The sequence below is a fragment of the Stomoxys calcitrans genome, chromosome 2 (assembly GCF_963082655.1).
Source record: "Stomoxys calcitrans chromosome 2, idStoCalc2.1, whole genome shotgun sequence".
Lineage (NCBI taxonomy): Eukaryota > Metazoa > Arthropoda > Insecta > Diptera > Muscidae > Stomoxys > Stomoxys calcitrans.
In genome coordinates this window covers 211,703,574-211,716,794 of record NC_081553.1, presented here as the reverse complement: position 1 = coordinate 211,716,794, position 13,221 = coordinate 211,703,574, and the positions used below count along the sequence as shown (strand labels likewise).

At 35.9% G+C, this 13,221-nt stretch overlaps 1 protein-coding gene across 2 annotated transcripts in view; it reads left to right on the top strand.

Annotated features, from left to right (window-relative positions):
* The first annotated feature begins 3,726 nt into the window (after positions 1-3,726).
* LOC106089938 (serine-rich adhesin for platelets) overlaps positions 3,727-13,221 on the top strand; it is a 43,928-nt gene continuing 34,433 nt past the window's right edge. For both annotated transcript variants that reach the window (XM_013255935.2, XM_013255933.2), the window contains exon 1: positions 3,727-3,983. The gene's annotated coding sequence lies outside the window, so the exon portion shown is untranslated. The remainder of the gene's footprint in view (positions 3,984-13,221) is intronic.

Genomic DNA, 13,221 nt, shown 5'->3' with positions numbered 1-13,221 from the left:
TAAATGACCTCTCACTTAAGTTCATTTCTGCTCATTGAACTAGTACGTATAGTTAGTTCGCAAGGTAACACAGAGAGATAAAGTGAGAGATGACTTCAGTGAACGAAATGAAACACTAAGGAACAAAAAGTTCAAAACTTTTTATACATATTTTGATTGGGTAATCCACAAATAAAGTGAGACCTTGCGAAATTTTGGTTAGTGTGGTGGGATTCTCTACATTCCACTACGATACTCATCTCACCATTCTTGAATTCAAGGCCTTAAGTGTTGCTTATCCAGACAGAACCAAAATTTTTTTTGTGGAAAATATCTTCCTTGGGTTTTGAATGCTGATACCGTTACAGGCATCCGCTTGAAAGATGCGCGCCTTAACGATAGAAAAAAATCTGGGAATCTTATATTCTTCTACACAAGTGCAGCAGTCTTTCAAGCCGAGGTCTTCGCGATCCTGAAGGCATTTGAGAAGATATTGATGCGGGAACGGCGGCCAGATTAGACTGTCACGATATAGGTGTAAAGTTAGGCGTCGCTGGAGGTTCTGGCGTCGTGCAGTGTGAGATTTAAACTGGATAGAAAATGCAAAGATCTTCTTCGAACCATGGGAAAGGCTCTGCTGGTTTCCAGGTCATCAAAGTGTGGGAACGAAGCGGCAGACGAGCTGGCCAGGAATGTATCGCCGAGTGTCGCAGGTCTAGCTATGGAATCAATGAGGCCTTCACGGTGCGAACTTCTTAGTAGGTGGAAGCCTTCTATGATGACTACACCAATAAGGCGTAGGATGGGGCTGTAGGTTGTAGAGTGTCAAAGGCCCTGTGGCCGAGTATTTCTTGAAACAGGACGTCACTTATCCTGAGGCTGAGAAAGCATGAAATAAGACTCCTAATAAGAATCCTGTAAAGTCAGGTCTTTGACATCGCGCTGGGAGCAGTGAGAGGCAGACTTCTGCAGGATGTGCGATAGAGATGGGAAGTTGAACACGGTCGAGCACCCATTGTGTCACTGCCCCACAATTGCGCAGGCAAGATGCGGGATAAGTGTGAACAGCTCTTTCTGAGCCTGGAATCCCAACAGGCTCTTGTCATTCTAGAATTCTGTATATGCCTGAATTGACAGACTAGGCCATACTATCGACGATGAGTTTGTTTGCCTTATGCGTTATTTTCGTTTTTCTGTCCTTATTTGTTGTCTTGTATCGTTCTGTGTGTATGTTTATGAACTGTTTCTCCCTCTACTTCTCTTCAAGGGTGAACACAATGGACCTAAGGTCTTCGAGTGGAGCGACTAGTTACCGAGGTTGCTAGTCCCGTGCCCTCTAAAATATCCTAACATATGCCTTGAGCATCAAAGGTATCTTAAATTTTCCGGCTCCATCTTAAAGCCATCTGTGAAGATTTAAGTTTCACTGACCTCAAACCCGTCATCCGACGACAAAACTTTCAGATTGGGAATGTATACTCCAAAGACAAACCACCACATTGTATTTTGACTCCTAAGATATTCAAAGATTGGCGTTTGAACTGCACATATTGTCTTGTCTCTTTTATTGTGTACGGGACATAGTATGCTGATGTTGCAATCTTTGGTTATGCGTTGTTCTAGCCAAATCGCGCAAGCGACTATCAGTGCAGTTGATTTTCTGATGTGGCAACACTGTTTAGCATTATCTAACAGACTCAAAGGATCACAGCGCTCTGTTATATTTCAGAGTTCTTTATTAAGCTACCAGCAAATTAATAAAAAATTAATTTAAATTTTTTTATTTATATTTTTCAGATTTTGTGGACACATCGCTCACAATGTTTCAACAAAACTATTTAACATGGTAAGTGTTCTATTTCAAGTTCCTTTATAATTAATGACGTGAAAATACATAAATGTAAGAAGAAAATTTCATTTAAGATTCAAGGGCGATTTTAAGAGCAATAGGAAGGTAAAAAAAAAACATAAAATCCAGAAAAAGTCATGAAATCTTTATTTGAATCGATAGTACGGTCCACATAATTTAATATTTATAGATTATTTTATACAAATATTGACCGTGACTCCGCCTCGAATGGTCCAACCGCTTAGTCCAGTTTTGGCATATTCTTTCCAACATTTCGGCCGGTATCTCACGAATAAATGCTTCAATATTGTCTTTCCATGCGTTAATTGAAGCGCGCTTGTCTGTAGAGACGAGAGCTTTAAAAAGCCCCACAAAAAATAGAATAAAGGCGTTAAATCGCACGATCTAGGCGGCCAATTGACCGGTTCCGAACGTGAAATAAAATTTTCACTGAACTCGCCTTTTAATAAGTCCATTGTTACGCATGCTTTGTGGAATGTGCTATCGTCTTGTTGAATCCACAAGTATTTTTGGCAAAAAAAAATTGGATATCATCTCACGGTAGAGCTCACCATTCACAATTACGTTACGATTCGCATCATCTTTGAAGAAGTACGGTCCAATGATGCCAGCAGCCCATAAACCGCGCCAAAATGTGACTTTTTCTGAATGCATTGTTAGCTCTTACAATGCTTCTGACTGATCTTCACTCCAAAATCGACAATTCTGCTTATTTACGTACCCATTGAGCCAAAATTGTGCTTCGTCGATGAAGAATATAAAGCACGCGAAGAGCATTCTTAACACAGCACGCATTTTTATAATAAAATTCAATAATTTGCAAGCGTTGTTCGTTTGTAAGACGATTCATGGTTAAATTATAGACCAAACTGAAGATGTTTGACGGTGAAACAAAACACGAAACGTGCGTGAGCTGTTTAAACCAGTGTTGCTAAAAAATCAACCTTTACATAAATAAGTGTTGATTATGTTTCACTACATCTGATGTTCGATAAGACTGACCGTGGGTATAAAGTTTCTATTTCCCAGTGAAATATCCATGTTATTCACGATTACTTGTTTGAAACCTTGCAAAAATCTCACTGATATCATTGTTGAAAATGTACCATAAATAATGAGAGAATGCTCTAATGTATGAAATCAACAAGTTTTTTGCTTCAAAATCTATTATCGAAAAAAGTAATCGAGAAAAAATATTCATTTTTACTGTGAAACACGAACTTAATACCCACCTTAAGGGGATTTTTACTAGTCATCCTTTTCGGCTTTTGTATGTAGTATACATTTAGATCGATATTCCGATTTGAGAACTTTTTATACCTACTTGTATTTACTCCGATCGTAATATTAGTTACGTCTTTTTGATATGATAAATTGACCTAAGTCATATTTCATCAGGTTGGCGGAATATCCATGATTAATGGATGAGCCAGGCCAAACTTAATGTCATTTTAATTTAATAAACATTAACAACAACCAGTCTATGAACAAAAAAACCAATCCTTTAACAAGTTACTGCTAAATTGCTTTACGTTAAATTGAAATTTTCTATTCAATAAGCTTAAAATGGCCCATCTTTATGTTTCTATCAATTTGTAATTACATTTCTTTCATTTATACCTAACCTATTCTCTCTCTCTCCGGTCTGCCTATTAAAAAAACACACACAGACATTACAGCGGCCATTACATAGCACAGTATACAATGTTTTTGCCTTCATCAGATATTTTAACAGGGAGATAAACCAACACAGAGAGCGATAGTGAGAGAGCATTATTATTGTGAGTTGCTCTTCATATGGCAGTAGCCAATTTCAATTGTTGCGACAGCAGCAACAGAGTTTTAACGGCAACAGACAGTTAACATTAAAACTTCGCGTTAACAACATCGGTATTACGGTTTATCGCGCTTAAAGAGCTTGTTGTTATTGTTCAACGTATTTTAAAGCGCCGTTGTTTTGGTTTTTTAATGATTAATGAAGTGATTGACTTAAAACAAAATACCTACACCTACCTTAATATTGTATTTAAACAATTATAGTGGAGAAAAACATAAACAAAAAAAATGGAAAATGTTTAAAATCAAAGCAAAGCGGCATCATTAACACAATTTTTAGAAATAATGCAAATATAAAGTATGGAATAACATAAAGAAAAATAAAAACAAAGCTCAGTGAAATACGAGACAATTTGTTGTCTGTTAAGGGAATCTTTCGGCACAGGGGTTATTTGACACCATAGCCACCCCAACCAACGCCTGCTGTAATAATACTCAGTAGTAAGCGGAGTTTTGCAATTGTTTATCTAGTTTTTGTGGTGTTGTTGTTTGTGGGTTTCAGGCTTCTTTAGAGCGGCGATTAGTCATCACGAAACTAGGCTGGGGATACTAGTGTTACCGCCACCTCGCTTTTCTTGGTGACAAAAACTAGACATTGCAAAACCACACAAAGAGTAAACACCAATATAAAATGAAAATCTTAAGATTAATACAAAAAACTAGTTTTCACAAGTTTTCTTTTTTTTTTTTTGTTTGCTTGTTGCTTTTCAATTGTCATCATTATCATCATCATCATCATCGCCATCATTACCACTACTGACGCTTGACTACTTTGGCCTAAGATCAATCTTTGATGCATTTGCCAGACAATGAGAAAGACATTATCATCATTTATTCGAAATGGAAACCTATTTTTACCACCGCAATTTTCTTTTTCATTTCGTTTGCTTTTCTTTGGAGTCATTTTGGACGTCTTCGTCGTCGTCATTGTCATCGCCGTTTTTCCACTGTTAACCCATGTTTTTTCTGTTTTTGGTTTTTGCTCTGTAGCGTTAAATGCAAGAAAAACGTTTTATTTTTCACTTACTGCCTTCTTCCTCCCTGCTTGAGTTGAGTTGCTGTTGCCGCTGCTGCTTGCGACTGTTGATTTAAGTGAAAGTGGACGTTTCATGAATAAATCCATATGGTTTGGATCTTCACGTTTCGCCAATGTTGTTTTCATTTATTTCATTGGTGTTGTTGTTTTGATTTGTATAGAAAATAAATTTTCTTTACCTCTCGCTGTGTGAGTTGCTGGAAATGAAGATACGACTACTGCTTTTGTACGAGGCTGGCTAATAAACTAGAGGAATTGATTTGAAGGGTTTTTTTTTAGAACAAGTTTGCTGCAAAACTTGGTCATAGGGTCTTTGAATATTCAAAATGTGTGTAAAAGTGGCCATCAGATCCCCAAAGCCCGCCAAAGGTCATGGCAATATGGGACTTAAATGAAAGTAAGGTGACCCAATAGTTTTAGGGGTCAACCCATCCTCGAGATATTTGGGAAAATAGCATGAATCTCAATTCATTTGAGCCCAATTTTCTGGCGGCCGCCCCATGCCGTCTAAAACCCTTCCAGGGGGCGCCGTAAATAATCAGGGCAATATGTTACTCAAATGATTGGTATATGCAATGAGAGTACGAATTTTGCATCCAAATTCGTGGCCAAAATTATCAAAATTTGCCATGAACATTCCATTAAGAAACAGGGACAAACTTCAATAAATGCAGTAGCCGAGCCCGAACGGTGTGCCGAACTACCTTACACATTCCAGGGGAAATGGAATCTGTGGGTAAGCTAAGTTTTCAGGATCAGGACCGTAGGGAAACGAATGAATGATAGAGAAACAAAATTATGACAAAACCATTTACAAAAATGAAAATTGGACAAAATTTCTTTAGAAATTAAAATTTGAGTATATTTCTCATAGACATGAAATTTCGACAAAATTTCCTATAGAAAACAAATTTTGACAAAATTTCTTATAGAAAGTAAATTTTAACCAAATTTCCTATAGCCCAATGAATTTATGACAAAATTTCCATTAGAAATGAACTTTTGACAAAATTTTCTATAGAAATAAAATTTAGACAAAATTTCCTATAAAAACAAGCAAAAGCCGGGCCGGGCCGAATCCTGGGAACCAACCACCATGGATTCTGCTAAAATATGGGAGTTATATCTGGTTATAGTCTGAATTGGACCGTTTGCGCAGTTGTTGTGAGTTATAACAGAACACTATATGCAAAATTTCAGCAAAATGGGATAAAAATCGTTGCTTGTAAGGGCTCAAGATATCAAATCGGGAGATCGGTTTATATGGGAGCTGTTTCATGTTCTTGATTGATTTGGAGCGTACCTAACGTAGTTGTTGAAAGTTATTACAAAACACTACCCGCAAAATTTCAACCAAATCGGACAAAAATTGCGGCTTTTAGGCGCTCAAAAAGTCAAATCGGGAGATCGGTTTATATGGGAGCTATATTAGGTTCTTGACCGATTTGAATCGTACTTGGTACAGTTGCTGAAAGTCATAACATAATAAATACTATGTGTAAAATTTCAGCCAAATCAAACTAAATTTACTGCTTCCAGGAGCTCAAGAAGTCAAATCGGGAGATCGGTTTATATGGGAGCTATATCAGGTTCTTTGCCGATTTAGACCGTACTTGGCACAGTTGTTAGGAATCATAACAGAACACTACATGCAAAATCCAGCCAAATCGTACAAAAATTCCGGCGTTAAGGAAATTGCAGCCAAGTCGTACAAAAATTTCGGCTTCCAGGGGCTCAAGAAGTCAAATTATGAGTTCGGTTTATATGGGAGCTATATGACCCTATATGACCCATTTGCAATCCCCAACGACCTGCATCAATATAAAGTAGCTGTGCAAAATTTCAAGCGGCTGGCTCTACGCGTTGGACCCCTTTCGTGATTTCGACAGTTTCGACAAAGTTTCCCTTAAAAATGAAATTTGGAGAAAATTTCCTATAGAAATGAAATTTTGACAAAATTTCCTATAGAAATGAAATTTGGAGAAAATTTCCCATAGAAATGAAATTTTGACAAAATTTCCTATAGAAATGAAATTTGGAGAAAATTTCTTTAGAAATGAAATTTTGACAAAATTTCCTATATAAATAAAATTTTGACAAAATTTCCTATAGAAATGAAATTTTGAGAAAATTTCCTGTAGAAATGAAATTTGGAGAAAATTTCCTATGTAAATGAAATTTGGAGAAAATTTTCTATAGAAATGAAATTTGGAGAAAATTTCCTATAGAAATGAAATTTGGAGAAAATTTCCTATAGAAATGAAATTTTGACAAAATTTCCTATAGAAATGAAATTTTGAGAAAATTTCCTGTAGAAATGAAATTTGGAGAAAATTTCCTATGTAAATGAAATTTGGAGAAAATTTCCTATAGAAATGAAATTTGGAGAAAATTTCCTATAGAAATGAAATTTTGACAAAATTTCCTATAGAAATGAAATTTTGACAAAAATTTACTGTAGATTAAAATTTTAATAAAATTTCCTATAGAAATGAAATTTGGACAAAAATTTCTATGGAAATGAAATTTTGACAAAAATTTACTATGGATTGAAATTTTGACAACATTGCCACAACAAAATTACGAAAAATCTATTTAGATATAAAATTTTTAATTTAGATTGCGAACAAGATTTATATTTCATTTTTAAGTTTTGCGTTTCTTCTTTGCACTCCACCCTCATATACCAAAATTCCCCACCTTTTATAATATTTGCGTGCTAGATCCGTCGTAACTTTTAAGTACACAATTGCACGCATCACTAACTAACCTCCCCCTTGCATGGTAATAAATATTACTACGCATCGCTTGTTGGTAACTTGTGCGCAAGCGCAACTTGTTTTAGGGTTTCATTTAACTTTGAAGCTGCCAAAATATTAAACATGTTTGGGTTTTTTGTTTTTGATTTTTATGCTTAAAACATGTTTTGGCTATTTTCGTTGTTGTTGATTTTTTTTTTGTTTGGTATTTTGTATTTAATCAAAAAAGCCATTGACGCTTCTTCATATTGCCGTAAAGCACATTTTTTTCGATTGTTATTTGCGGCTTCATATTTCATATCACTTTCACTATTTATTCATTGTCTTTAGTCTGGTAGGCCGATCAGCCGCAGCTGGGCTATGTGATTTTAGTCAGGTTTATGTATTATTACCACATCGCCATAAAAGCTTGACTGAGCACAGGTCAATCCTAGTCAAAATCATCATCATTGTCGGTGTTACAGTACGCAAGTAAATCCCCACCTTCAACTTTGTATGAAATGTTGGAAGAGACATTTGCTAAAAATCAAAATTGTGTATGCATAGAGAGTACAGCTAATGGAAAAGCAGAGGCTTTAAACAAAGTTGAGGGTACCAAAGAACCAGAAACGGGCGTAACAAAAAAGGTCTTATGGAGGGTCGGACGCCTTAGCTTTGGCGCATAATGTTGATATCTGATTTGTTTTACCAAATATCCTTCATTATTCAAAATTAGGGAAGGGGGAGAGGCCGCTCACTTCATATATCGGATATTTTTATATCCCAGTGCCCACTTTGGGGCACTTATATATCTGTGTCATTATAGTTTTCCTTCAGCCACCTTCAACGAAAACTCGCTAATTATCATTACGCTGATGTGTGAAAAAGGTCCAAAAAGACTTTCTCCCAAAATTTTTGGAATTGGGCATTTTCTTATCAAGTAATTTACACAGATCTACAAGCCTATATATGTAGTGCAACTGGTAGAAATGCCTCAAACTTGTATACGTTTTGCAAACTAAATTTGTCTCATTTGCACCTGACGACTTAATTGATAAAAGCCAATTAGTTAAGAGCGTACCCATCCCAACGTAACGCAAGATGTAGAAGTGTCGCAATGATCCCTCTGGAGCATTATGAAAGGCAAATTACACACCGCTAATAAACCGATAATATGTCTAGGAAATATATGACTTTATGGCATATTCCAAACATATGCAGCAAATTAATGCATAGTCCACGCGAGAAGGTATATGGCGAAAAACACCATAAGACACCACACACTTGCCAGACAAAGTAATTAAGTAAGAAAGGCAAAAAACATACATGGATGTTGGATTTTTGACGTAATCGCGTCGGGGTAATGAACGTGCGTCCATCCGTCCGTCCTTCCGTCTTGGTTAGGCTGGCTGGCTAGCTGGACTTAAGTCAAAGATGTTAAAGTTAACAACTTAGCAGCAGGCAGAGAGGCGAGTCAACGATTAATTATTTTAAATGGACACAGCAACAATCGTCAATCAACGGCAGCGCCACACCACCAAAGCACAATACTAACGCTATAGCCACTACCATGACATGTCATGTTATTATAAACAAATGCAAATGCGAATAAACAAATAGCGAGAGAAAAAAAATCCCAACTGAACAATGGCAATAATAGAGTGAGAAAAACAAACAACAACGAAAACAAAAACAAACGAAAATGAAACCGAGATTGCTTAAATCTCTTGCTGCATACCTACCTACTTACCAATGATATTCATGCTCGCCGTGAATGCTCCGTTTTATGAATGACGTTATTTTTGTTTTGTTGTTAGTCGCTGTATTTGTTTTTCGTAAGGGTAAAAAAGCCATAATAAATTAATTTCAAATAGAGGAGGAACTCCATTTAAAAAAATGAGACGACGTACAGGTGAATGTTTGTCGATTTGCCTGCTCGCTGCCTTTCTGTCTGTCTGAAGCACGATGCGAACGGAAAATAAAAAAAAAAACACAAAAATAACTACCTACAAAAGAAATGAAATTAACAAAAACAAATTATAAAAATGCTAATTCAGCCACCTTATAACAATATTTGTTTGTCTCGATGATAAATATTCTTGCTGTCTGCTGCAGCGGTGATTCATTTGGAGGTTACAATTCAAATCGTGAACTGCTGAAGATTCACATTCTTGAAATACGCGAGACATTGACTTTTTCCCCAGATGTGAGTTGTGTGGTTTATATGGGATTTTTTTGAATGTGTTACTTTGCTATTTATGTCTTTATTATTATTTTTTATTTTCAATTTGAGATGAGTGGTGCAAGTGCATCAAACTTTCTCACAGTGATTGATGAAACACGGCTTTTGAAAATATTAATGTAGTGTGGTGACCCACACGGGTACTTGCAGAGTACATAGATTAATTATATATAGGTAATAAATTTGAACTTCTTACATAGACTGGTTGGTGGCGCTTGTGAAAATAGATGAATGAGAATTGATCTCAGCGCAATGAAAAACGGATACGTTAAACGTAATGGAATTCGTTATTGGAATTAACAACATAAACGTAGATGAATTACAAAGTAGTAGCAGGTGGCAAAATTTTAAAGAAGCATATTAAAGAAAATAGAAGTGTCCCGTTACTTGAGTAATTGAGAGTTTGTATTGATCAAATGAATTTGAGTTGAAATAAGGGTAAAACATAAGAACAAAACCAAATATTCTAACAATTAACTAAGAACATGCCGCAAGCTGAATTCTGCTCTCAATGGCATGCAGTTTGCCTCGTTTGTATTTTCTAAATATGTATTATTTCCCTTCCCGTGAAGGAAATGGCGTAATGCATGTATATAGGGTTTATTTCTTTCCTTTTTGCTGTATATTTGATTTTTTTAATTTTTTCGGCAGAGCTGTTTGCTTCGAGGAAAAATTAAATAATTACCGAAACCTATAGAATCTAAACCCAATCAAAGAGTCAAGTTGTTTTACATGCATTTTATATAAAATTCTGTTTATAGACCGATTCGTATCATACTTGGCATGTATGTTGGAAGTCATAACTCATGTCTTTGTTCCAAATTTAAGCCAAATCGGATGAAAATTCAGCCTTCTAAAGCCGAAGAAGTCAAAAGAGGGATCGGTTTATATGGCGGCCATGTTGGATTATAGATCGATTGGGATCATACTTGGCATTAATGATGAAAATTATAGCTCGAGTATGTGTTCCAGCCAAATCGGATGAAAATTGAGGCTTCTAGGGGCTCAATCCCCAACGACCTACATCAATAAGAAGCATTTGTGCAAAACTTCAAGCGGCTAGCTCTACGCGTTCGAACGCTATCTTGATTTCGACGGATGGATGGACGGACATGGCTTGATCGACTCAGCATGTCGAGAAGATCCAGAATATATAAACTTAATGGGGCCGCAGATCAACATTTCAAGGTGTTACAAACGGTATGACTAGATTAGTATACCCCCATCTTATGGTAGTGGGTATAAAAACAAAAGTACCGACTACTGGTACTTAGGAGCACTTACCCTATTTAGATAAAGAATTTGAAGTTAACACCTTGTGCATTTAGTGAATGAGAGCATCCCGCCAGCAGAATTCTGCTCTCAATGGCATGCTGATTGCGTCGTGCCCATTTTCTTAATATCCATTATTTCGTTTCCCTTCAAGGAAAATATGGTGTAGAGCACGTATATAGGATTTCGGCATTCTTACCTTTCAAAATGCGTATTTTTCGTTCTTTTCTTTTTCCTGTAAATTTATTTTTTTAATTTTTTCGGCAGAGCTGCTTGCTTTGAAGAAAAATAATTAACAAAACCCATAAGCTTGACATTTTTCGTCAAATTTTGAGAGAAATCATTTGGTACTTTTTCGGCAATAACCATACTTTATTAAATGTGTACGAAATCTCAAGGGAAGAGAGTTTTAATTCTATGATCGACATTGGCATTAATTATCGCTAAATTGCAAATATGTCCATGAAAATTTCATCTCTCATTGCTTAAGCATTTTATAAATATCATTAAAGATATAAACCTAGAAATTGGGAGGATTTAATAATAGGCATTTGCCTTTGGTAACACCTTCTTATATTGACTCCAAATTTAGGATTGGTTTGGACCTCGGCGAGCCATACCCAGCATGTTCATGGAAATCGAATGAATGAGACTCATTATTATATTAAAATCGGATGAAAAATACATCCCCAAAAAATAAAATCTTGAGTTCGGTATATATGGATGCTACGTCGAAATATATCTTGAGATAGCTCTCATAGATCGGTATTTTGTTTGCGCCTTGCTGTTAAATTTTTGTTTGTTAATTTACTTGTGTTTTTCAACGTTTTTGTGTTCTCTCATTTCTCTAAAGAAAGAATTAAAAGAAAACGTCATTGCAACTCATTCCCATTTTTCACCGAGAACCATTCTCAGAGAAAAATGGAAATGAGACATCTATACAATGTAAGAGTCTATGGTTGTTAGAGATATTAAAGTCCAACATTTTTGGCATGCTATCAATATATTATTGATGTGTTATCGATATATAGCCTATCTTTTGATTCTTTATATCGCAGAATTATATTTCTGTGTTGGTACTATAACTGTAAGTTTGTTGAATACAAAGGGGAAAATTAGAGCACACATACAATCTCTACGGGTTTCACAACATAATAGGAAGGCGTACAACATCACAAGAAACATATGACGGATATATGCATGCCTGTATACGAGTATGTGTTTGCGGCGGTTGCTCTTTTGTTGTTCTTTTTGTTTGCCTTTTTTTACCGTAAATAACTACTTGACTTGAATTTCTTACATATCGAATACCTGCTACACTTAGACTTGAAATAAAATCAAAGAAGTACATATTCAATTTAGTGTTGCGTCTGCCCCATCGTTATTGTATCCATTGGCTCATTGGCGCAATTGTTAGTCTTGTTTACAGCCACATCGATTAAACACAATCTAAAACGAATGGCAGCGTGAGTTTGCCATTTACACATACATACATATATGTACGTTTGTCACCTGTGTAATGCATGCATGTATGAATGTGTGACGATCGTTAATTTTACTTGTTCATGCCGATCAGGCAGCACAGTGGAACTTCAGAAAACGTAGTTTATAACAAAAGAATTAGTACATAATTAAATTTATTTGTAATTTTCGTCAACTTTGCAGGCTAAATAAAGATTTGTACTCTTTTTTCCCTCCCCCGCTATGACAAAGAAGAGTTCAATTGAATTTCAAAAGAAATGTTCAACAAATTGTTGGGCCCTCATAACAATATACCCTTATTGCAATGAAGCACTGTGGGATTGTTGCTTGGTTGTTGTTGGTGATGGCAGATTGCCTGCTGGCTGATTGGGTCTGTCTGTCTGTTTGGCAGCAGAGGTTTTGGTGACAAGTAGTGAAAAGGTGACACAAATAAAGAAAACTTAAAAATCAACAACAACAACATGTATTTCCACACCAAACTTAAAGCAAAACCGGCAGCTAGCAGTTAATTTGCTCTAGCCAACAAAGCCAGCAGACAGTCAATCACAGGCATCGTCGTCCGGTGGGGCAACCTGTGTAAAAAAAAAATGAACACCGTGTTTCATTTGTTCACATTACTTTTAATACGCCTGGCATTGTGGTTAGTGAGTCAGTCTCTTTTATTATTGGTAACAATGAACGAACATCTTATTCTGTTTTCATTTGTAATTTTAACACCAAAACCTAAGTACATTATTTATTTTTTTTCTTCTGTAATTTCATTTCA